The sequence below is a fragment of the Fukomys damarensis genome, unplaced genomic scaffold (genome assembly GCF_012274545.1).
Source record: "Fukomys damarensis isolate Sample0158 unplaced genomic scaffold, DMR_v1.0_HiC HiC_scaffold_37, whole genome shotgun sequence".
Classification (NCBI taxonomy): Eukaryota; Metazoa; Chordata; class Mammalia; order Rodentia; family Bathyergidae; genus Fukomys; species Fukomys damarensis.
The window spans coordinates 25915640-25942057 of record NW_022900949.1 but is presented as its reverse complement, the minus strand read 5'-3'; the positions used below and the strand labels follow the sequence as shown (position 1 = coordinate 25942057).

Here is a 26418-nt window from a genome sequence, read left to right as displayed (position 1 = left end):
ATGTCAGTAATCTTATTAGAATCTTATGCATTGTTGCAGAATATTCACACCAGGGAAACTATTCGGTATTTACACATGTGGGACTTATTTATTTCACTTAGGAGTATATCTTCAATATGTATCCATTTTCCTATGAATGAATCTATTCTCTCGCTCTTTATGGCTGAGTAATATTCCATTTTATAGAAAAACCACAACTTCTTTATCCAGTTTCCAACGGATGGGCAAAGAGGTTGTTTCCAAGATTTAGCTATTACAAACTGTGCCGCTATAAACATGGGTGCACATACTTCTCTGTGATATGATTCTCCCATCTCTTTATTCCTCACCCTGCTCAGAACTGAAGACAGCTGGCCTTGGGAATGCCACCAACTTGCCAGTCTGAAGTCCTCATCTGCTAAACGAAGGCAGACACAGGCACTTCTCTGGCGGGCATGGGGGAGAATAAATTAGACGTGGAAATGGTCGTGTCCACGTGGGCACACGTGACACAGTTGTTCTGGAATGGCAGTGGCTGTCTTTGGCCTCTCAGAAAGCTCCATGACACAAGCCACCGGCCAGGTGCTTTCACTTCACACGTGTTGTTGTGTGGAACCTGCACTGCGACCACACGCCTTTGGGCCAGGACCCCTGGAAGAAGGGGCACCACCATCTGGCTATGTCCCCTTAGAGCTGACAAAGTGACCTTGGGAGAAACGCTCAGCCCAAAAAGTAAAGGGGACTTGTGCACAGAGCCCTAGAAAACCTTTTTCTCTCCTGAAATCTGAGCTTTCTAAAGGATGATTGGGAGATGATTAAAGCATGGGAAAAACCAACAAAGAGCACTTTAAAGTGATGGGAAAGGATGCCATACACTCTCCAGTCTGATGAACAGGCTGCTGTCGCCAAAGACGATTTCAAAGGTGGGGTGCCTGTGGGTGCTCTCTGCTGCGGGGGATGAGGAGTCTGGCCCTGCTCAGGCTCACAAAGGCCCTCGTTCCAGGCCGTGATGGCCAAGGGCAAACGTTGGGCTGGGCCCTGCCTGAGCGCTGAATGAAGGACCCCTGCTAGGGAGCATCACTGGAGGAACCATTACAAAACGATTCCGGATCGCCTGGGTCACCAGGAGGGTCACGTCAGAGGTGTGTTACTAAAGAAGGCCACAGATGGGCCCCCTGAAGCCCCATGAACCTGACCACCACTGCCCGTTACATCAAAGATTGCACAGCAGAAGAAACTCCCAGTCCACCATAATCTCAGTCGTCTTAATAAACAATATATTTATTAAGCATTGTGATATGCACGGTTTTCAATTATTGATATGTGAGTTTTATTTACTATGGGCACCTTCCATTTTGGAAAAATCCATGAGTTTTATTGTTTCTGCTGGATGCTGTCTCTGGCACTATCACCTCCTTTTTCTTTTTTTGGTACTGGGGATTAAATTTGGGACTTGTACTTGCGAGGCAGGTGGCAGCACCATTGAGCTAAATCCCTGGCCCCGTCACTTCGTTTTTCTGCTGTACCAATGAAGACCACTATGGGCCACCTTTCTCCTAGACAATTTCCTCTTTGGGCTACTGAGCCCTGTGCTCCCTCTTCCTATCTCTCCGGAGACCTCTTCAGATCTTGGGTCCCTGCTTTTCTCTCTGTATCCTCTTCCCCAGAAAGATCACCCGATTTTACAGCTACAGCAGTGATCTCCGAGCAGCAGTTCTCTAAGTCAAGATCCTCTTCCATCCACTTGGAGACTCAGCGACAAAACCCAGCAAAGCAGGTGAGACACCCCTCCCAGCATCCTCCCTGTCTCCAAACCATCAGGATCAAATGTTGGCATCATGTTGACATCTGCCTCTTTTTCTGCTTGCTTATTAGTCAAATCTGACAAACGGTCCCTCTACACTAGCAATTCTTAGGCTGGGACCATGGAACTACCTGAAACTCTAGGCAAAACTCGGCCTGTATATTGCAGCTTAAAGGGCTGTGGCTTTCATCAGTTTTTCAAAAGATTCCGAACTTAGTGGGTCACTTAGCCACTTTATGGTACTCAGTTTATTATGATTTCCATCATCCTCATTCTTCTTTACCTCCTACTGCTGCCATGGCCATCGGCTTACTGCAATGGTTCCATGGTTGGTCTCCTTGCTGCTGGTACTTTGTCTCCTCCAATGTGTCCTGTACCTGTCTAATAGAACGGTCTCTCTTTGGCGTGTGCACAGGGAAAAGGATCCAGTGTCACCTGGACTGACTGCCCCGCCTGGTCCCCTGCACAGAGCAGCCATGTCACACGGGACCTGGGCCAGCTTCCCATGTCATCTCTCCTGTACACCAAAAGCACCAGGGAAGCAAGGCTGGTCTTGAGGTGGGCAGTGTGGAGAGTAGGAAAGGAGGATCTAGTGGGAATTCTGCTACGTGGAGGTAATTTCAGTTCTTATGTCTTTCCAGAAGCTCTGCTATCTGAGCTGGAAGACGGGAACATCTGCACAATTCTGACCTCACTGGCAATCAGACTGGTGTGGGCTTTTTAGGGTGCTTCGGGAGAAATAAAAAAGTGCTGACTCAATAAGAAACCTGGGACTGACATTTCCAGCCAGTTAGCCAGCCAGCCTTCAGGTCTGCTTTTGTTTCGTTGTTGTTGCTTTTACTTTTTAGCTTGGCTGATCTGTGTTATTATCGTCTAGAAGGTCTGGCTAGGTGTTTTCTACAACTCAGATCCCATTCATAGTTTGAGCACTTGAGAGCTTCATTGTTTCTTCCATCGCCATCACTATTCTGCTTTGTCAGGCTCTCCCACCAAGTCCCCGGTGGTACACAAAGCGATGCTTCACCTTGGCTTGTTATTCCAAAACATGAGCAGAGTACCTTGGCGATAGCACGGCGTCGACATTGCGACTACCACCCAGTCACCATTCACTGCCACAACCAGCCAGCGAGGTCGGTCCTGGTAATATCTTTCTTTTCAAATGAGGAAAGTGGTGCTTTGCAGCTTCAGGCCTGGGCCAAACCCAGGCAACTTCTCCAAAGTTCAAACTCGACTAAGTTATCTCGTCAGGCATCTTCTTTGGCTGTCTCGGTGTGGCTCTCTTAAGAAGACCACCCTTTTCTTGAGAGTGGAGAGTACAAGCTTCACTTCCTTTGTATTCCGTACATTCAAGGCACTGCTAGGAACACATTGTGTGCGATGTAAATATTGTGTTTCAGAATGCCAGGTATATGAGAGGTACAATATGCTGCTCTGAAGTCATTTGTTCGTGTCATATGCCTCCCTACTGTTGTTTTGGGAGTTTCCATGGAAAGTCCTTATACAGACCAAGAAAAGAACCAATTTTAAAATCTAAGTAGATGGCTAGCAGAAATAATGGAGAGAAATAATTCTGCTTATAATTTGTAATCTTATGGTAGGATGCTAAATTTAAAATCTCTGCAAATAAATCTGTGGACAAAGTGTGAAGCCAAATTATTAATAAGTATTTGCAGTATCTTTATCCTAACTAGCAGCAATGAGGGGCTGATGACAGAATCTTAGCACATAAATTGCTGAGTCTTAAAGGAAATAAAAATTAGTCATCCTGGTCCTATGAGGAATCTCATTAACCCAAATGGCAACGATCTTGTTGAGATCAGAGCTCCAAGAGACAGGTCCACGCAATTCACTAGTGATGGTATGGGTCTGTCAGTCTTTTCCATTACTGTTCTTGGTTCTCAATGCACAGTGTGCAAAGAGAGTGTAAACATACACGTGCAACTGGCATCTATAAAAATAGCCAAAAGGAATGTATAGCTGGCTGAACACACTATCAAGTGGTGTAAAAATATAAACTATAAGGCAGTTTAAAAACATGTTATACATTCCAGACTTGCTCACTGCCCCACAAGAGAGGAGAAATGAGGGTTCTGGCAGAGCAAAACTAACAGCATCGTGCACAAAAGATGCTCATTAAACTTCATCATCCTGTCTACTCTAATGATGCTTTTACTTAATAAAAATTCCCCGAGCAGTTGCAAGGATATTAGGCAAGGTCTTCGGTTATGTATCAGAGGTCCGAGCTGTCACTAGCAGGCGTGCAGTTCAGGAGGCATGCTCCCCGGGGAAACAGCAAATCCAGCTTCCACCGAATGCATGCAGAGAAAAATCAATAACTGCAACTTGCTTCCCTGCTTAAGCGTTTAAGAAAATGGGTAATCCTTTTAAATTAAACTGCAAAGTGCTAAATGCTGCAATTTCCAGAATAAACTCAAAGGCGAAACGAAATAAGTCCAAGGGCGCTGGTAAGTTTCTCACACAAGCTACTTCCCTGATACACTTTGTACCTGGAGTGAATATTTCTTTAGGGAAGAATTCTTTTAGTACATGGCACTTCTAGGGATGAAAAAGAAACACTTGGTTGCATATGTCTATGTGTGTAATACACACACAGATATACAAGCCTCTTCACAAATATGAGGAAGGAAACAAGGAATTATTTATCTATGGACAATTAACCCCTTTAAAATTATTCTTAAAACCAGTACTACAGAAATCTACTAACTAGTAAATCAAGTTACAAAATAGCAATTTTCTAATTGACCTCTTAACATGCCTAGTTGGATGCTATCCTATATCATCAAAGATTATTATATTTTATCCATATTATATGACCCACTTTGAATTTCATGCCCTGCCCATACAGAATTAGCTGAAGAGATGATTCCAGTCAGGGGGAGACTGAGGCCAACACCTGATAACATGAATATAGAGGAAATTAAGACTGTCCTCTGTAAGTTAAATGATACAAATAGTACAAAATAGGTCAGAGCCGAGACACCATAAGTCACCCAGAACAGCAATAGGATTCCCAGGCCAGCAGGAGTGGCTCTAAGCAGACCAAAGCTACCAACACAGCTGCACAGGGAATCTGTCCATCAGAAGGGAGTCAGAGCTGGGCGTGGTGGCGCACGCCTGTGATCCCAGCACTCGGGAGGCTGAGGCAGGGGGATCGCTGCAAGTTCGAGACCAGCCTGGGCTACACAGTGATTTCCAGAGCAGTCTGAACTACAGAGTGAGACCCTGTCTCAAAAAAAAGAGAAGGGAGTCAGTCAGCGGCCGAAACAGTGGGAGAAATGCAGGTGGGGAGGACGGGGGCAGGCTGAGTGCTGTGCACGCCCCGTCAGGGCAGTGTCCCCACGAGGTGGCACCAGTCCTACCCTGCCAGCGTGCATGCAAACGCAGACTGCACAGTCCGTCCTCTGGCCAGCTCGCCTCCCCCTCGCCTCCCCGTTCCCATCCCAGGCCCTCACCCACTTCTGGGCCCCTGCTTCTTCTGCTGCTCTCCTCAAAATCTCCCTGAACTGGGTCCCATCACCAAGCCCACTTAACAGGTGGACGAACAGAGCCGCCATGGATAGGGATTCAGCCCTTGGATTCCAGCATCTCAGGCTGCTGGCCAGGCCTGGGTCACACGATTCACAGCTCAGCCTTGAGCCCCTGGGATATACCATCGCCTGGCCACAGCCAATGAATCAAGAACGGTAGGAATGAGCCGGCTCCCACCTCAGCCAGGTGTGACAAGAATCTACCCAGGACAGAACTCAGCAGACCAAGGAATGAAGGATGGAGACCTTGGGGCCAGTGGCGCTGTTCGGGCCCTTCTACCATGACATGCGTGGAGTCTGCTGTACGGAAGGGCCGCTCCTGTACAACTATCAGAGGACGCTCTCAGTCGCTTAGGGTTTGTGTTTCCCGCAACCAAAGGGAATGCCGCGTGTCGAGTGTCTCTGAATGTCAATTCTCCCATCCAGTCTTCCGTGCCCACATCTCTGACCACATTAATCTTGACGTGCATCACCCTTTCTGTTTCTTACATCACTACTGTTTCCTGCCTGCCCTAACACAAGACTAGTTCCTAGAGAGCAGCAACTGTGTCTTCTTCCTCTGCCTCCACTGTGCCGTGAAAACACTACAGCTGTTTGTTGACTGAATGAATGAAAGGATGTATCACTGCATCTACCAGGATGTACTAAAGGAATGACCTGTGTGCATAACTTCCCAGCCGGATCGTTCATGCCTCCGGTACAAAGACAGTGTGGGAATCACTTTTGCCATGTAGTTGGTGCACCACAGTCACCCAGGACACGTGGACTTAAGGAGAATCTCAGTTAAGTAACATTTCTTGATGCCCTGCTTCCAAAGCCATTGCTGACTGCCCACTGTTGTCCCACTGAAAGCTGTTTACTGAATATGTACCGTGCACGGCAGGGTGAGGTGTTGGAGGTAGTTACCTTCTTTCACAGTTCCTGGTTCCTACCTCACTTTTTGTTTTGTTTTGTTTTTTGAGACAGGGTCTCTCAATGTAGCTCAGGCTGGCCTCAAACTCATGGTGATCCTCCTGCCTCAGCCTCCTGAGTGCTGAGGTTACAGGCGTGCGCCACCACGTATATCACTTTCTTACTCACTTTCCTCAGTGTGTTACAACTTTCAGTGAATATCGGTCATACCCCTTGTTAGTAAGAACTATTAAAGACAGAACTCTAATGAAGAATATCTCATTAAAAAATTATAAAAGTGGTGATTCTCTTCCCTTTGCTTTGGCACACATTAGAAATGAGAACAAACTTTTCTACTCATAGAAGGCTCTTTATGGCCTTACACGGTTCCTATTTGAGCAGCTCGGGGACGGTCCTGACCTCTAACGTCACTGAGGGAGCCTCACCAGAGCAGCCCGTGCAGCACTCCCGCTTACACCCGTTACACCGGAAACCTCCACAGTGCTTCCTGTGTATTACCTCATCGAGGCCCCAAGCAATGCCCCGCAGTGAAACCGCCCAGGGCCCACAACTGTCTGGGGGCTGTGGATGTAAATGATGCTACAATCACAGGTCAGCAGCCACTTAACTAGGAATGCTGGTGTCTAAAAAGAAGCCTCAGCTTTCTCTCTCTCTCGTGTTTTTCAGGTAGTGACGAATGGTGAAAGCAGACAGAGAATACGACTATTACTAATGCCGTCACGACTGCGTCTCCTCTGCCTCCTCTTTGTGGCTGCTGGTGTGGACTCTGCTCACGGCAGTGTCCTTCCCTTCCAGTTTCTCCCCTTCCTGAGATTTGACCACAGCAGGTGACACACAGCCGAGTCAACGGAAGGCCGGACATTTCATGAAGCAGGAACACAAAGCTGTCAGGGTCAGAGGCAGGGCTACGAATACTGACTGGGGTGTCAGGAGGTTCTGGAAGTAACCCCTTGACTGGATGTCCTATGTTCCTCCACAGAGAAAGGGACGTCTTTCGATTTGCAAGGGGGTAGAAAGTACTGAGCACGCGCGATGCCACACACCCTGTCCCTGCAGGGAAGCACCACATTGAGGGGAGCTCCATGGAGCTGCCCCAGAACCCACCGTGAAATGCCGTGAGCATCGGCTTCGGTCGGCCAGGGCTGGGCACGCAAGTGGAACTTGCACACTTTATCTCTGAAGCCTGCAGGGCTCCACAGCGACATGAGCTCACTTAACCCTCGCCCAAATTATGGTAAATGAAACCTCACAGGGCTCGCCTCTCCAGGATTCCTCCTCTGCTCTGGTCAGGATGGGGCACGGTGCCTGAGATTTCAGACGGTACTGTATTATTTTTTCCCTTCATCCATTATCCAAGGATTTCCGGTGAGGTGAATCACACTTTACATATGGAGCAAAGATAAAAACAAAACATGCAGAACAGGCATGCACCACCACACCCAGCTTGGGAAGCAAAACCACAAAACCTCCGGCTGCCTACTATCCACATGGTGCTATACCCACGAGGCTCTCCTAGGGGAAAAGCAGCAACAGGCACCTGGTACCTTTTGCTATTTCCCTGGCAAAGCCGAATTCCTGTAAGCAGTGCTCTCTGTGATGCTGAATGCCATCTCTGCAACAGGGCAGATACATCAACGTGTGCTCCTCCTCCCCTAGAGATCCCAATCTGTGAAACTGGCCAGAGACACAAAGAAGGAGCCCAGTTTTTGGTGGGCAAGGGATGTGGCAGCACACAGAAGGAAACGAGGTGGTGTCTGGGACGGTCCCCACCTGCCCCAGAGAGACAGGAATGACACAGAAGGTATCTGTGGAGGTGCAACAGTAAATGCATCTTTGGATTCCGCCTCCCTCTTAGTTTTAGTTATTATGTTTTGAGTCTTAAGGAAAAATCAATTTAAAAAATTGTGGGCTCAAATTTGGGGCCCTCCTGCGTCAGCCTCCCAGACTGCATGCACCACCACGCTCAGCTTCTATTTTCAAAATCAGATTTTAAAGATTCTTAGACAAACTTTTGCTCTGCAAGTACACAAACGTTTCAAAAATTAAGATGCGTGATTTGTTATTTTGTAAGATCAGTGAAGGAATTCCGGGCACCAACAAGGAACCTGGTGGGGCCTCGGCGGGATCCCGAAGAGAGTCTGACTTTCTGGCAGGAGCTCGCTGTGTCGGTCGCCCCCAACAGGCAAAAATGTGGCTGCGGGTGGGGAGGGAAGAGCTAAAGCCTGTCACAACAGTGCCTCACATCCAAGAATCTCTAGTGTTTCATGGAAGAATCTCACCGAAGAAACACCCCTGGGAAGGTGAACTTTCTAAGTGCAGCTGGCGAAAGTGAGGTGCAACTAAAGCGCGAGTGCGATGCCAGTGTGGCTAGAAGGCTCCTCACTGGCCCGTACGATGACACTGGGCGCAAGCCGGCAAAGGGAAAGGCAGTGGTGACCCCGAAGATCAACAGACCATGTTCTGGGGCAACTGAGAGACTTCGAACCTAGTTTACTCAGGGAGCGGGAGAATGAGTGTATGAGAGAGTGAACAGGACTCTTTCTTCAAGCTCAGCACCTGTATGGAAATCAACACAAAGCAGACTATTGTTAGAAATTGTTCTGAAGCTCATCTCTCATTCTTGGCAGCTGGGTAACCTTGGACAAGTTACCCAGTCTCTCTGAAAGTTCTCTGTCAACTGTATAACAGGACTGATAGTAGCAGCGCTCGCCTCCTAGGGTGGCTATAAGGAGGAAATAACAGAGTGCTTAGCAGGTACCGAACAGGTGTTCAATAAACCACAGCCACTGTGCACTGTGCTTGGAACCAGGGCTGCCGAATCCACACTTGGGCGAAGCCACAGAATTCCAGAATGCCTTATGGTTGTCTGCCCAAAGTTTTACACAAAACACAGTTTCTTTCCAGAGATATTTAAAAAAAAAAAAAGCTGTATTATGTATGCTTGAGGAAAATAGCAAATGGCAGAGAACATACGGAGAGTCCTTGGATATGAAACTACCAACAAGTTGAGTCACTTTCTGAGCCTGGTCGCCAGTTGAGTGATGACAGATAAGCCCTGGTGGTCAACCCAAAGAGAGTCAGGGGGATCCTGCGGAGGAGGCCTGACCTGTGCGCTGTCCAGGGTCCTTAACGGGCAGCTCGCCTCACGGATGGAAAACACGAGTGAGGGAAAGATGGAGTGTAGCTCAGTCCTTGGGCTCCAGCTCTCCCATTCACAGGCTAAGCTGTTCTCCAATCTATTCAGATGGGAACCACATTACGTAAGAGTCAATAATCTTTATGGTAACGCTGCAGTGAAAGTGTCATTTGTTGTAATGAACACTGATCATTAGTTAAGCCCCTAGCTACTCTCTCTGTTATTTTTCATTATACTGTTCCTTGCTCTGTTATATTTCAGGAGTACTGAGGGAATTCATCCAACTATGTTCGCTAGTCAGCTCTTCGTTACTCGGATTAGATTCTGCTAAGATGCAATGGAGCAATTTGCAAACACACTGATTCTTAGGGAAATGCATCAGACACTGGTTATATGTTCTCTTTGCTGATGCCAGCAGGCAAGCTTCCCCTTCCCTTTCCCCCTGATTATTCGGCCCCTTCATTTGCTGTTTTCCTCTCTACTTATCTTGCACTCCATTCACAGTATGGTTCTCCAGGTCCAAATCCGAGAGTACATTAACAACGTGTTTTGGGGGATTTTTTCCCTGCAGTAATGACTCTTTGTTCAGCTCAGCACCCAGAATAATGTTTCCAAAATCATCATCGCCTCTCCTACAGCTCTCCCTTGCAAACACCACGCTGCTTACATTACAGTCATCCCCCCACCCCCTGGCTGCTTTAACGGACAGTAAGTCCAAAAGGCACGCCAGTGAGGAAAAGCTGGAATGCTTCCATCTTTTAAAAAAGCCAATATGAAAAATTCATTTTGTGTGTTGTATGTTAAGCATGAGAGTGGAATTTCCATATGCTCTGCTTCGTGCTCTTGGAGCTACTTATCAGTGGGCTGTGGGTCCCCAGAGGCTGCATCACCACCACAATTTAGCGGCCAGCACAAAGGCATGGAGACCTCGCGGATTTAGGCCAAGCACTGGCCTTCTGGCAGCAACATTAGTGGGCTCTGCTGGTTTAACTAGAAGGGAGAATTCAGCCAAACCCCACTGGACACTGGGCATTTAAAGCAAGCGCTTTTCGTTAGACTATTAGCTTTGATCCTGTTTACCACAGCGCCAGGGAATAATTTAGGGATAAGAAATCAGTACCTACAGGCATCGCAGACCTGGACTCACCACTCTGGGTACCTTTTCTGGGGCATGGCTGGCTGGGAATGCGCCTTCTCGGGGAAAATTAGCTCGTGGGGAAATCTATTCAGGCACGCACACCACTGTAATGCCATAGTCTCTGTTACTATGATTTCCTCTTGATACACATCAGAGAAGAGCTGAGAAGAAACTTATTAAAATGTTATAGCTCTTTAAAAGCAACATTAATTTCTTTTTCTAGATATGACAGAGTGCTTGTGGTGAGGGCAGAAGACTACTGATGGATGTGAAGGTCACATGTACACTAAGAATTCAAGAAACAGTCTCACCCCAGGTCACCTTTCATGGGAGTTTGGGGTTATGGGAGAAAATTACTGGGCTGTATTTTGGGGTGCTTGCATGAGGGTGGGCACAGAATCAAGGCCAGAAAAAAAGAAGAGTTCAACATAAGGGTAAGGAAGGCAGTTCTGATAACATTGTGCACCTACTGTGAAGAGGTACATAAAAAGTAAAGAAAGCATCCCTGTACTTAAGGGAAATGGTCGTGCTGAGTAGGCAAAGCACTGATCCCTCAATTTCAAGTGAAGTGCTATCTATGAGGACTAAATGCTAGGTGCTAATTAGTATTTGACTGAAAAGGATTTCTGATGAGCATAAGGTTCACCATAATTTTCAAACTTAAAATGCAATTATTATGGAATAGTAGGAAATTAAAAATGAACGAAAAGCCATAGATGGAAAGGTATTTAAGTAAAAACAGTATCACTTGGGATGATACTCACATAGTTGAAAAATGCCCGGTGCATTCTGCTAGCACACATGTATCTGCCTGCAAGTACACTACAAAGCATGCTACGCTTCCACCTCGTGGTGCTGTCAAATGAGTTCCAGTTCCGAGTTTTCACTAGGGAAAGGCTCGATGGCGATGTGAAACAAAGGCTCTAAGAGTGAGCCAGTCTAGGCACCCAGTATGTTTCTTGCACTTCACTTTGGGAGGTAAGGCTGCAGCTCCTCCCAGAGGGGTCTGTGTTAAAACAGGAGCTGAGATCTAGCCCAGTGCTAGACAAGGGTGCTTGTCTAGCCCGTACAAGGTCCTGGGGTTGATCCACAGCACAGCAAAGAAATAAAACAAAAAGAAAAGAAAACAACACGACCGAGGTAGCAGATCACCCAACTGCCCTATTTTCCATCAGTGTGCATTCTGATTGGGAACTGCAAGGGAGTGTCCTGCATGATTCCCAGGATGTGGTGAGTCAGCCCTTGGCCCAGATACGGCAAAGCAACTCTGAAAGACCGCTGAGCCCAGACATCTAGAGACACATGCATCTGTACATGTATAGAATACAGACATGCCTTAGAACTACAGCAAAAAAGGAACTTTGACAGTAACACTGACTACATATTCTTTCACTTTGAACTTGTACATTTCATTACCAAAAAAAAAAAAGCAATAAAAATTTATTATGACCCAGAAAAGGGTCAAAAGAAAACTGCCAGAAGTAACCCACTTAAACATAACTTCTAGTAGTATTTTGGTAAATATCTTTCAAGTTTTCACTCTATGTACTTTAAAAATAAAACAGTAATAATCAGAGCATACTGACAGGTTTAACATTTATCCGTTTGAGGACAGATTGCTTCCAAATTGTTTTAACAGAGCAGCAGCTGTAGCAGTGTGGCTTTAGGCAAGTTATTTAACTTAGCTTTAGTTTTTCAGATTGAAAAAAAAGAGAGCTAAGCAATATCAACTAACATCATTGGACTTTTGCGACAATTACAAGACATAATATGTGGAAAGCAAGTAGTATGACATGAAATGCAGGCCTCTGCGAGTAAAGGGTGGATAATACCTGAGACAACTTTTCATTGGGTTTTCCTGGCAGGAGTCACACCTGCACATGAGCCGGAAAATATGGGAAGGATCGCGAGAATCCAGTCTTCCATTTAGCAGTGAGACTCCTTCGGGAACAGGTGTCAGTAGGTGCAAACTAACACTCTGAGGGGTGAGGAGGGCCCGAGCAGAGGTGAGGACAGACCAGAGCCGCTTTTGTGTTAGGTAAAGGGGAGTAACAAGCCTACTTAAAAGAATGCTAAAATATGCTTTCAAAAACTAGTTTGTATATTTTAAATACGCATTCCTGACCAAGTAACCACTGAGGATCAGTAATTAAAATAAGAGTAAAAACAACACAGTGACCCATGTGTAACACAGTGGTTCTGAACCGGGACAATTCTGCCCCTGCCAGCAGATATCTGGCAATGTCTGGAGTGATGTTTTATGGAGTTGTCACCCCTAGGGGTGTGAATGGAGCCAGGGGTGCTGCTACACATGTGACAATGCACAGGGCAATCTCCAGCAACAGAGAATTATCTGCACAGCTTAGGGTTTGAATATGCTTTGTTCCCTCCAAAACTCAGGCTGAGATTTAATCCCCATTTTAAAATATTAAGAGGTGGGACCAGGCGGGACCTGTGAGAGGTGATTAGGACTCTGCCCTTGCGAATGGTTAAATCCATTTGTGCGATTAATGGATTAGTGGCTTATGCAGAAAGGGGGTCTGCTACAAAAGCCAATTTGATGAGATCTCTCACCCTGAGATTCTTTGTACTGTTTCAGAGCTCAGCAAGCAAGAGGGCCAATCACCAGATTCAACCCCTCAATGTTGGACCGGAACTCTGAGTCAAAATAAACCTCTTTTCTTTAGAACGTACCCAGTCTGAGGTACTGTGTTATCAGCAACAGAAAAGAGACCAAGACAGGCCCCAAACGTGTAGTTGTGAGGCTGAAATATCTGGCATAAACAAAGCTAAGGGATACAATTCAACCTGAGATTCTTTTTGAATTTAAAACTAGGGACCCATGGCTGTTTCCCGCACGCTGCCGCAGTCCTGGCATACGGCACTGCCCTGCAGAGTATCCCAAAGACATTCTGTGAGATCGCACGTGTGCAGATGCTGGCCGTAACTGTAATCATCACGAAAGTATTGTTTCGAAGGCCAGTGACACCAGCTCAGAATTTAGAATACAGCTATAGTTTCTTGGAAAAGTACATTTTGGGACATGAACTGACTTAAGGAAAAGGATTATAATATAAAAATACAGGTACTGTTTGGATGGGAAAATTCCCTCCTCTGGAGAACAGTGTTATTGTGCTTACGTTCTCTTTATTTTGCTTTTTATTTGTACAGAAATCATTCACATTCACTGTCAAAGAGATTTAATTCTACTAGTGATGATGACATAGGTTAGTAAAATTCTCCATGCTATAAAGTGCAAAGCATAGACCTACTATTTCCAAGTTTTTTCCTTTTGAAATGTGACTGTCTGCAACAGTATTCAGGGATTTCAGAACCATGGCATTGGGACAGCATTGCAAGGTAACAACTGATGATTGTATCTAAAGCAGCAAGTAGGTAATTATGGAAAATGCTTAAAAATTTGGAAAAAAGATTGCTCTGATGTCTGATTTAATTTCAACAGCAAAAGGCTATAAACTAGGGCTAGAATGGGCTTATCCACAAATACATACACCCTTGCCTGTGCTACCTCAAGAAAAACTAGCACTGGTGAGAACAGATGTAGAAAAAAGTTCAGTGGCAGAGCCTGAGAGAGAAAAGTACATCAGACTCAGCTCCCTGAGTTTAAACCTATAGATTAAGGCTTTGTAAGTTTCCAGGCCCTGAGCTCCAAGTCTTACAACTGGTCAACACCAGTGCTTTTTGGAAGATTTAAAAGAAAACACTAATGAAACATGGCTGTAAAGGTGCTTGAAGAATCACAGGTTCCTGGATTTGAGCCTTGCAGAAAAAGATCTGGGGCATCGGGCCAGGTGGTTTAACACACTGCGATTCACAGATACAATTCAACAAACTGAATGTCTAGGTATAAAATTCAGAGAACTGCACATTAAATTACAAGTCAAGTTTGGGGGGAAAAACAAAACAAACAAAAACAAAAAAACAAAAAAACAACCCTGTGATCATTGAAGCTCTCTGTGAAGGAAAGTAAAATTTAAAAAGAGGACATTACAACTTAATCTTCATGTGATCCTTCTTCAGTTGCTAGCGACTCAGAAAAGGAGAATTTGGGGGAAATTAACGTATCACTGCCAAAAGAGACTTAGAATGCAGCAAAGTGGACGGGGTTTAGAGGTGCCTCCTAGGAAGCTCCTTGTTCTAGGCACAATTTTATTAACATGATCATGAATGATCATGCCAGGTATGTATAGTGCATTAAGTCCCCAGCTCAGGGTATTAAATCTCTGCAGGAGGCCTAGGGGTGTGTGTGTGTGTGTGTGTGTGTGTGTGCGCGTGCGCAAATACCAGCAGTGATAGCAGAATCAGTAACAGTGGACAGAGAGACCCAGCACTCCAGAGAGGAAGTGCATATCCCAGGATGATGCCCTTCTACCTCTCGGAGCTGCCCATTGTTCCTCTCCAACTTGAACTCTTATCCTTCTTCCTTAGATCCAGTTCCAGTCAACTAAAGTATTTCTGCTCAGGATCCTCAAGCCCTCCAACTTTCCAATTTGCCAGGTGTGCTCCAACGTTCCCAAGGACACAGCCTATCACTTCCGCTGAGGCTTGCTCTGCAACCTGGGGGAGTCAGGGAGGGCACCTGTGATGTCTGAAAATCTCCCTCCCCACGCCACGCTTCTTAGGATGCTCTGATTCACTGTCAGAAATACTGCTTCCCTTTGTACTCACTCCTCAATTAGGTGCAGGTCCTGCAGGCAGAGACAGCATCTTATAAATCTCTGTCCTCACAGCCTGGTCCCCCACACACAAAGTATACTTAACGGATAATTGCTCGAGGGCTGATTGATTAAAAGAGCCTCAGACTCACTCCTTTCACAGGTTCCCAAGAAGAAATATACCATGAAACTGGAGGATACAGCTGGCTTCCTAATTAATATTAGTCACTTGGCGGTTCTTAATTAAGAACTCTAAAATAAAGACCCACCTTTCTACCATGCCAAGTGGGTATCACCTTCATTAGTATTGGACTGATGTAACCGCAACTTCATTTTCACGCACTTTCCTCTTCCTCGCCAGATGGGAACATTAGCTGCACAGTATTTATTAATACAATAAACAAAGACAAGCGCAGAGGCTTGGGGAAATTCAGGTGGAATTAGTCACTTACACTTTTTCAGTACAGGCTTTACATGTCAGCTGAAAGAAGGCTTCTGCGGTCCTGCTCCTAAAAGGGAGTAGACCAGGCTGGGGTATAGGAAGCAGGCTCTTGCCTGTGCTCCTGGAGACCCGCATCCCCCAGCTCCCCCACTTACTCTATGACCACAGAGAAATATTCAGGGCTCACCTGTCCCGGCCTCATGAAAAGAGTGGAAAACATCCCCAAAGGGCAAAGTTGCAGATTTCTTCAAGATGGTAGCCAAGAGAGGCTCTCTCTGTCACTTCCTTGTTGCTAGGACAAAATACTCCATACCCCCAACTTAAAGGTAGAGAGGGGTATTCTGGCTCCTGTTCAGAGGACTCAGCCCATGTTTGAATGGCTCCAAGGTGGGGGAAGGGGTGGAAGGGCCTCGGAGGAGGCAAGCTGCTCACCTCATGGCGACCAGAAAGGAGAGAGAAGGGAGGGGCCCAGCGCAGGGAGATGCATCCTTCCACGTCACACCGCCCAGGGTCCCAACAGCACCCTCGACAGCTGAACCCACCCAGGGTGAAACCATTGATGAGTACAAGGCCCCCAGATCTAATCACCCTCCAGAACCATGCCGCCGAGCTCAGGAGAGTTTTGGGGAACATTCTAGAGCAAACCTCAACAGTGTTCCCTTGACAGCAGGGTCCACAGTGTGTTCTGCGAGCACGCGGCTCTTTTCCGGCTCTGTGTAGGAGCGTCGACTGCAAACGGCTCACCGAGCGCTCTTCTTCAAAGTCCCCCAGTGGTCCTGAGGGCCTCACGACGACATCCTGGTATATCAGTGTCCGCTAGCATTCTCGAGTGACCTCACTTGTCCAGTGAACTATGTGGCTACCCTGCCTATTAGGTAAGAGGAAGAAAGCGGAAGAAGTCAGAGGGGGGTGCATGGGTGGAATGCACGTGGTGTACACAACTCTCTCCTGCTCCATGGAACCAGGCAAGAGCTTGGGCTTTGAAGGCACTCAGGTCCGAGTTTGGAACCCAGGCCTTCTCCTCCGAGGCCGGTGACTTGGGGAAGGGGCTCAGATTAACCGTCGTGACTGTGGAAAGGGAGGAGCCAGAGCAGTACTGCGGAGCTGGGAAAGTTGGGTAACAAGCAAAGCTCCTGGGCACGGCGGAAGGCCAGGGCAAGTGTGCACCCCATGCCAGTCCACCCGAGATGCAGCCTGCCCAGGCCTGTCTTGATGCACAGGAAGGGTGCAACTGAGGTTAGACGCAGGCCACAGTCTGCTCCCCGACTCTGCAACTTCTTGCTTTTGTGCTTTGGGGCAGCCACGGAAGCATAAGGTGCTGCATCGGAAAACGTAGGGATGGAAACGCGAGCACACTTATCTCCTGGGGTGGCAGTGCTCCTGCGCAGGCTTTCCGCCACGCTGCTGGGCTGTGTGTGATCGGCCTCCTGGGCAGGGTGAAGTCTGCTCTGTGCACTCCTGGACACAGGCCAGGTGTCTTTAAAAGCAAGCCACCCCTGAGGCACCAAGGGTGGTCCCCCGGCTGAACGGCTCCCTGGTGTCTCACTGGATGGCCAGGGAGGCGGAAGCCCTGTCTAGCAGCCCAGGGGTCTAGAACCCAAGCCAGGTTTACACGTGGCCACGAAGCATTTTCCGCCCACTATGAGTGTAAGTGAGACATTCCACAGTGTGTTTTTTGTACAAATCAAGGTGGGCCTGAACTTTGTTTTTGGAGCTTTTCTAAGAATCGTTTGCTATTTTCTACAACTGTATCATTGACAGTGTGGCCTTCTACAGACTTTGAGTAGCGGCACATCGTGTCTCTGTGAGCCTGCCGTGAGAGCCACCAAGTTCGTGGAACTTTTATGCACAGACACAAATGCCTTTTACTTCCCACCCTCAAGGACAGCCAGCACCAGCATTTATATATCGAATGTACTACATAATAAACTCAATTCCTTTCATTTCTCCATTGCGTTATAGCTGGGGAATTCATGCGACTTTTAAACATCTCCTGGTAAGTCATATTACTTATATGAGCTATTTCAGGACTGTAGCGGCATAACCAAAGTATTTGTAACAGGAAGGATCTGAGGTTTGGAGAAACTGATCCTTCTCACAGGGCTGCTGGGAAAGCTAAGCGAGGTAGAATGGGTTAGAGCCCCACACACAGGTTTAGTAGGAAGAAACTTGGACAGCATTGCCCTCTCTAGTACACCGATCCCCTAGTAACCACTCTTTCCCGCGTGTTGCTTAACTGGCTGCTGGTAGGAAACGAAATTCCCTGGATACCGCACGCAGAGGTAACGAATCCCAGGCTGGCTGCGGATGGCACGCTGGCGGGGAGTGAGAGAGATTTCTCCCAGTGGCCCTGACCCTCACACAGGGCACTTCCTTAGCCTGTCCATTACAAACCACTTAAGACATGTGTTTATTGACAGCAACCTGCCAATTGATTAAACATCTCAATATATGAAACTGGCTTTACATTAATTAGCAGCGTGGAGAGTGTGGTTCCAGAAGTTAGGGTGGAAAGTTTTGGAAATTTTTGCAGTACCTCCATTTGCTTTAACAACTTCACTGGTTAAACAGAATAAGTTGCAAGAAGTTTTGCATTTTTTTAAACCAATGTTATATAAAATTTTGCGCATTAAATAAACAGCTACACAAGACAGGGAGAAAAGGCCCTAATTGATGCATGCTGTGTATTTTGTTCCCTGATTTCTCACTTTGGAATTGTTTTATAAGAAACGTGAAGGTACAAGGGAAAAACAGTGAGGGCTTTGAGTAAGTCTCGTTTAAAACTAAGTTTTACCTTCTTCCTTTTTATTAATTGCTGCTTTTTATTAATTGAACTTCGTTGTTTGACTTTTCAAACAATCTATAACGAAATTCTCCTAAGGGCCATTTCTTCCTCAACTCCAGAAGCAGCAAATTCCATGAAATGGATGCTTCAGTTTTACAGTTTCTCTTGGGTTTGGGTCATTTTCATGAAGCCTGATTATCTTTAGTGCCTCGCAAAGGCCCCGGGTGCTTCATTCTCGGCCAAGCACTGTTCACGCTCCCATCAGGAACTGGCGCTCCGGGTCTGTCCTTCCCCCGAGAGCAGGTTTACCCGGGAGCCTGCCAGGCACTCGCAGCTCCTCCCACTCGACCCTGTGCCTATGGAGGTTCTGATTCGGGGGTGTGAGGGGTCCCTGAGTTTCTGAACTTCTGACAGGTGAGCAGGTGGTGCCCAGAAGCTTGCCTTTGCAGAACTAGGCCAGACTGGAGGAGCTAAAGCTTGTTAAACACATAGTGCTTTCCTCTCCTATTCCTGAGAGGGAGAACTGAGGTCACTGAATTGCTGCACGATAAAAAAATCAAATTATCAAGAAAACCAAACTGGAGAACATGCAGAGAGAAATGAGAGTCAATAATTCCACTAAACTCTCTATTAGTATTGTCTTGCATGTCTACCTTGGAAGCAAGAGAAAGTATTAGGAAATTCAGCCCTAAGTGCAATTAAAGAAAAAATTCAGACTTCAACACACCATGGCTCCTTATAAACATCTGCACTTTCCTGGCCACAACCTGATCCACCGTGGAACAACACAGTCTGTGCACCAGGCTGAGTCTGGTTAAATCCTTGCAGAGAAGGGTCCTGGACTGACTGGGGTACAGTCCGCACCTAGAACTGAAGGCTCCCTGCCCTCTGCCCTAAGTAAAGCCAGACAGGTTTAGCTTCCAGAGCATCAGGACTGCAATGCAACAGAGACACGGATTCTTTATGAGGCTACTTTATATCAACTAACATAAGAAATTACAAATTACTTTGAGGGAGAAAACACCTATTTGAAAAAAAAAGTCATCCCCAAAAAGCACTTATGAGTGTCTCTGTTTACTTATTCATTCAGGAGTATTCTAGACTATATGCTTGGGGACTTTGCCTCAAGCGCTGCTAAAGCCAGTCCATTCAGACACCCATATGAAATTAGTATGTAACTTCCTGTCCTTGTTTTCTAATTTTCTTTTTTTTGTGGCGGGGGGGGGTTGAGACAGGGTCTCACTATGTAGTTGAGACTGACCTGGAACTCACTATGTAGCCCAGGCTGGTCTCGAACTCACAGTGATCCTCCTGCCTCAGCCTCCCAAGTGCTGGGGTTACAGGTGTGCGCCACCATGCCCGGCTTTTCTTTCTTTTTTTTTTCAGAGGGTCTCCCTATGTAGTTCTGGCTGACACCTGAACTCACAGCGATCCTCCTGCCTCAGCCTCCCGAGTGCTGGGATTACAGGTGTCCACCACCACGCCCAGCCTCTTTTCTAATTTTCTACTTTCTCCACTAATATTTGATCTCCTTCCTATTCTTTTTCTTTATTAACACCCTCACAACATATTATAATTTCATCCAGTGACCCAGGTTCTGTCTCGTCACACTGACAGCCTGTGACATCCACCCTCTTGCATCACGCAGCTCCATGAAATATCTACCCACCTTTCTCTCTAGACTCCGTGAATGTAACAGCTGACCGGAAAGAATGAAATGATACCCAAAGCCAGCATTAGCACAGCTGACTCCAGGCTGTCCTTTGTGAGCCGGGCAGCTCTGTTCCCCACACGGCCCACACTCCAGGTGCCTTTCATGGCGGTTTCGGCAGTGGTCATGATCCATTTAATTGAAAATAATTCCTCCTGGGTGGAACTTGCTAGAAAAGTCTCACAAACCTGGGATACAGTATGAAGTGAAACGAATCAAATGGAGACGGTCTGGGAACATCACCCCGAATGTCGCCTTGCGTTTAATCAACGCCGGCTTTCTGCTTTGTGTTGAGATAGCCTCGTCTCAATCGAAGTACAGTCGCAAATTAATTAACCACTTCTCTAACCCCTCTGCCTACACTACAGGTCGATCACAGTCAACTCAGACAAAACATCCTGACCTTAATGTGCATTGCTGTCTATTAGGAAAAGAGATTTCTTTCTTGTTTCATTGTTTTTCATTTTAATCACCAACAACAAACATCAATGCATTTGCCTTTCAGGGTCCCAAGGATCCACTCATAATTAGTATCCAAATGTCTGCTGGAAAATCGTTTCTGGTAACTAATTCGCCCATCACAGAGAAAACCGCCCTGTTCCACACGAGGCCTGGGAGGCGTAAGAGTGGCTGGTTCAAAACAGGTCTCCAGAGGGCAGAGTTCGGGGCACCCGGGTAACTTGAGCCATGAATAAGCTGGGTACCTCGGTGCTGGGCCCTGGGTGGCAGGAACACAGTCACACCACAGAGGTGTGCCTGCCAGGGAGGTCACCACCAGGACCTGGTGGGTGGTTTTTACCACGGGGGGATCACATGATGGAAAGAGCTCCCCACCCTATGCTCTGGAACACCTTGGAGTTCTAAGTGACCCGCTGTCACCACCACCAATAACAGCTCCTTTTCCTTTCTTTTTCTTTTAGTTTTCCCATTTTCATTTAAAAGTGAAAACAGTTATTCAAGAACTATGCTCACCAGAAAAGAAAAAGGCAAAATTGACCCAGAGGGACAATTCTCAATCCCAGTCTTAGGTACCACCAAGTTCATCCTGCCTGTCTTATTTCACCGAGTTACGATTTATGATTCACTGTGTGTCCAAGACTCCTTCACTGACCTTGACATTTGTGCCCCTAAAGAATGCACACTTCCTGTTTCCACTCCAATCCCTGGCAGCGAGTGTGCAGCTCAGAAATCCTCAGAAATCAAGTTTCTAGACTGGTTTGAGTCAAAGGGATGGGTGACAGGGACCTGAGATGATGTCCCAGGCAAATGCGACAGGGCGTGTGCTTCTGGAATCAGTCCAGAGAGTTACTGGGGCTCATCTAATTAGCTCCTGCCTCGACTGACAAGCTCTTCTGCATCCTCTCTCAGCATGGGTCCCACCCCCGAAAGGGTGTATGGGAAATTATTCAACACTTATGTCTATCAAATCATGATTATGCATCAAAATGTCCATCACTAGCAGACATTACTATTGTCTCTGGAGACAAAGGGGAAAATACCTCTCATGCTCTTTCAAAACTGTTTGCTTTGGTCTCCCTGTTATACAAACACTACCAACGGAATAAAATCCCTACTAAACAATAAACAAGACACCAGGTTTAGAACTCGGGTCAATTATGTAAAACAGGATGCTTTTCTGTAACTGCATGGATAAACTATCCAAACTACAAAGCCTTTAAAACTCTGATTCTATAAGGCTTGGTCTTCTCATTTAATTGGAGGTAACATACACATTCTTGCTTTATTAGTAATGAGTTGGAAGTGTCTTAAAAATCCTGAGAGCCTTTTCAAAAATATGCTCCTATTTATGATTTGAAGGTATCCACCATTTCATTAGGACCATGATGGTTTACGTTCAGCAGAAGAAAAGGATCAAGTTGTGATATGTGTATGTACCAATTCCTTATCCCAAATATATTTATTATGTATCACAACATATACTAATGAAAACAAATAAAACTAGCAGACAGCACTGCCATGCATTATAGTACAGCCCCTCCTCCATCCGCTGATTTTTGCAATGAGTCCTTCCTATCATGAACTGCTCAATTCTACTCTTCACTGTAAGAACCTTGATGAGCAACAGAAATGCAGAAACTCTTCTGTTTATGGAATTACAACTCTTTCAATTTTCCTAGATGCTACTAATAAAACAAGGGCAAAAAAAAGGTCAACTAGGCCTGCTACCATCTGAAAGGCATCTATCGATGCCTTTAGCACAGAGTTTGCTGACCCTGGCACTATGACATTGTGGGCCAAGTAATTCTTCATCATGGGGGCTGTCTTGTGCATGGGAGGCTGTGCGGTAGAAGCCCTGGCTCCTACCTACTGGCTATCAGTAGCATCCACGCTAGTTGTGGCAAATGAAACATCTCCAGAAAGTGCCACACATCCCCAATGGGCAAAACTGTCCTGGGTGAGAATCGGTGCTCTGGAGTTACAGATAAGTGGGCTTTGAATAGGAGATACACCAAATGCAAAGGAGCAGTCATGTTTATTGACCAACAGGATGTCATTCAGGGCTTCTTAGGGTCAGGGTGGTCCCCAGGAAGGAAATCATTTCTGCTTCCAAGAAACAGGAAATCAAAGTTTATGATGTCTGTCCATCCTCCTAGAGGAAGAGAAACAAAATCAAGTAGAGCTGCTACCCCATGAGAGCAGAGTAGCTTTTGTTTTAAATTCTTTCCTCTTGTCATGGAATGCACTGAAAAGCTGCTGGCCCTACAGTGAAAGTGCTAAGGGAGTGAGTCCCAGGCCACTTGGAGGAATTCAAGCAGAACCCAGGTGACAGTTGGCTCAGGGATGCTGTCGAAAGGAATCTGCACGGCACAAGAGTTTGACCTAACTGACTGCTAATGTCTCAACTCCAAGATCCCATACGCCTTCCCTTGCTTACGCTCTGCAGAGTCCCTTTTGAAAAAGCTGTGACAAGTTCAGAACACGGTTCCTTTCCTGGGTGTGTCCTGGTGTCTCAGGACACCAAGGCTCTGAAGGGTGACTGAAAGCAAATGGACATCCACCTCCACCAGATCACCACCTGGTTCACAGCTATCTCCGGCTGGCTTTCTCCTCCCTACTCCTAATTCTCATTAACCTGCAAGAAAAATTACAGCAGTCTGGGACCTCACACTGATGTTCAATCTGTCTTTTCTAGCAATCTCTATTTATCAGATGGCTTCAACCAAGTGAACCATGACTCCCCAGCCTTCGTGAACCCTTCACCATGCAGTGCTGAATATGGGAACAGCCAGCCAGGAAGGTGACAGAGCGAGTACGGCACGTCCAACACGGCCGTGGGGCCGCTGCTCCTGTCTGGTGGAAGGAAATGGGGGAATTTTCTCTGGTCTCGGTTGTAGAGAGCCCAGTTGAACATATTTGGCCAGTAGTTCTGCAAAAGTAACGGAGACATATATTTTGCTACTTTGGTTTCAAAACAAGCCACAGCAATCCAGACAGTGAATGTGTAAGCATTTCTCCTTAAACCATCCAATTGCATCTCCCAGTATTTGTTATAATTAAAACAGATGGGAGCTATTCATAGGTATACAACTTTTTATGTAAATTTTTGAGTGGAGTTCTGTATCACCTTACACTGTTTTCTTTTAAAGATTTTTCACACATGACTATGTACTTTGTACAAGCCTAACCCTTTTGCCTCCGCACCTTGTGTCCTTACTGTGTCCGGTACAGTAAATGCCGTTCAACGCTCACGCAATAAAAACCTGCACAGCTGTGGCTGTTTATCGCCATGTGGCAGAATTCCACCAAAAACCAAAGAAAGTGGGGCTTGCAAGGGAACTTAAGATGACCCAATTTATTTCCTTTATATAGTCCTTTGGGGGAAGTTGAGTCCTTAGAAGTTCTGTGACCTATAATTTGCAAAGTTCTGTGATTTGCTAAGATAAGTCTGCATTTTCTACCTTCTTCTTCGCCACCTACAGGAATGAAGCATTTGCCTGGTTACCTGGGCAGAACAACTATTTCAGAAAGCTGGTGATTTCTTAACAAGCTAAATATATACCTATTTTATGGCCTTTTAATTCTACTTCTAGGAATTCACCCAGGGAAATGACAAGGTCTACCCATAAAAAGAATGTTCACAGGACTTGTATTCATGATCACTTCCAACTTGAAACAACGTTCCTGCCTGATAAGCAAGAGGCGAATGGATCAACACATTGGGGCAAATTTAACAACGGAACAGCGGTTGCTTTTGTGGATATCCTGGTCAAGCTGTCCTCCTCCAGCAACAGGAAGAAAGAAATTATCTTGGTTATTCTCAAGAGCCCTTGCATTCCTAGCCATCTACCTCACTGCTTCGTTCTATTCTTCCTCCCTCTGCTAGTCAACTATTTTATACCCCTTTCTTTCACCTCAAACTCATACTACTGTAATATTTTCTCTTTCATCAACCTTGTTGACTAATAAGCCTGCATGCTGTTTTACTCAAAAACTCGAGACACTGGAGTGAACTTCCAACTGGTACAAACACCAGTTTCCCAACTTGCCTGCGTGGGCCCCCTACCTTGTCTTCTCTCCTTTTACTCTGTATGAGCGGCTTGGGCCAAGGCCGGTCCTCCCACTTGCATTCAAGATTCTAATCCTACACAGTCTTGGTCACATGTGCTTCTAGTCCCGGCTACTCAGGAGGCCAAGGCAGTTTTGCCTGAGTGCAAGAGTTCAAGGGCACGCTGAGTAACACAGCAAGACCCTGCCTCAAAACCAAACCAAATCAAATGAACCCCCCTCCCCCAACCCAATCCCTTTTACCCGTGGGTTGAGACTGCTCCAGCAACTGTCCCCTCCCTCTCCTATATAATCCATTTTCCATCCCCCTTCTAGCCGCCCAGTCACATAAAGTAGTCTACTATGATAATATCCTGCCATCTTAAAAACATCATTCCTTAACCTAACAGTCTTCTTCAGCAATTGCTATTGCTTTGTTATCAACTGAGCAAATTCAAGGACTTCTCTGTGTTGGGCCCGTTCCGGCTAAACCTCTATCTCCATTACCTCACCAAAGCCAGCTCTGGACCGCACCCTCAATAAGATCTCTACACCATTAACTCCAAAGGCCATTTCTCAATCTTAACTCACTCTGACCATCAGTAGCAATTGGAAAGCCGATAATGTCCAGCTCCTCGAGGTGCTTACTTAGCGTGCTTTCTAGGTTACCACTTTCTGTTGGTTTTCTTCACAAAAAACTGGCTGCTCCTTCTCAGTTTCTTGCACAAGTCTCCCCCTCTTGCTGGTGCCTCGGGGCTGAGTGTCTGGATGTCTTCTCTTTAGACTCACTCCTTAGATGATCTCCTCCAGACTTCACCTAGGAACCAACACAGCTGCGTCTCCAGCCAAACTCTCAATCCTGCCTGCAAACTCCTGCAGCCACCTGCCTACAGAAAACTCCGCTTGGGTTTCTGGATGGAGCTCACCCTGAACTGTTCCCAAACTGCCCCCTCCTTCAAATCCATTCCACTCCCAGGAACCCCATTTTAGCAATGTCAACTTCGGTATTCAAGTTGCTCAGCTAAACTGCCAAGTTATCGCTGACTCTTCTCGCTCTGCCACCCCACACCCACTTCATGGGCAAATTCCGTCAGCCTCCCCTTCAAATAAATACCTGGCATTTTATAGTCTCGTTTTTCCCACTGCTGCCACTTCATCTCTTGCCTACATTATTGCAACTGCCTCAAAATTGTTTTCTCTGCTCCCTCTTTGGCTTTGTTGAAGCAGTGACATTTAAAGAGATTAGCAGGGTCTTGTCACTCTCTAGCTCAAAATATGCCAATGGCTTCCTGATTCATCGTGAACAAAGGGCCAGATGCACTACAACAGTGCGAGAGCATTCCGCCACTCGTCCCGTGTCACCTGTTTGACCCCCCTTAACACTGCTATGGCTTGTCTAGATGTCCCCCCAAAGCCTTATGAGGTCACAGAAGGGACTTTTTCAGAGGTGGCTGGACTAGAGTATGTGATGCTGGGACCAAGGGCACTAGGGTTACAGGTGTGAGTGCTGCCCACCCTAAGTAGCTTGGGTAAGAAAAAAGGGACAGGGAGAGCTGTGGTTTTCACTTGTTGCTTTGCTACTTCCTGCCTGACATAAACTGTTTTTCCTCTTCCACTCTGCTCTGCCAGGCCACCCTGCCTTGGACCAAGCCAAATAGGGACTGAGAGCTCTATGAACTGTGAGCTGAATAAACTTTCTCCCCTTTAACTTTGGGTGTCGAATATCTGGTCTCAGCATCAAGAGAAAAATAACTTTGACAAACTGTTTCTCAGCTCACTCT

The 26418-nt window shown here is 46.4% G+C and overlaps 1 protein-coding gene and 1 long non-coding RNA gene across 7 annotated transcripts in view; both read right to left on the bottom strand.

The window, feature by feature from the left end:
- The window catches only part of Rsu1 (Ras suppressor protein 1), a 175959-nt gene that overhangs the window by 5754 nt on the left and 143787 nt on the right, over positions 1-26418 (bottom strand). The window lies entirely within an intron of this gene.
- LOC104850266 lies at positions 271-26035 on the bottom strand. The gene is made up of 7 exons (XR_776927.2): positions 25752-26035; positions 25286-25454; positions 15823-16503; positions 15646-15702; positions 15463-15567; positions 14911-15095; positions 271-3278 (listed from the first exon to the last, which is right to left on the bottom strand). It is a non-coding gene; the product is annotated as an uncharacterized LOC104850266 (long non-coding RNA).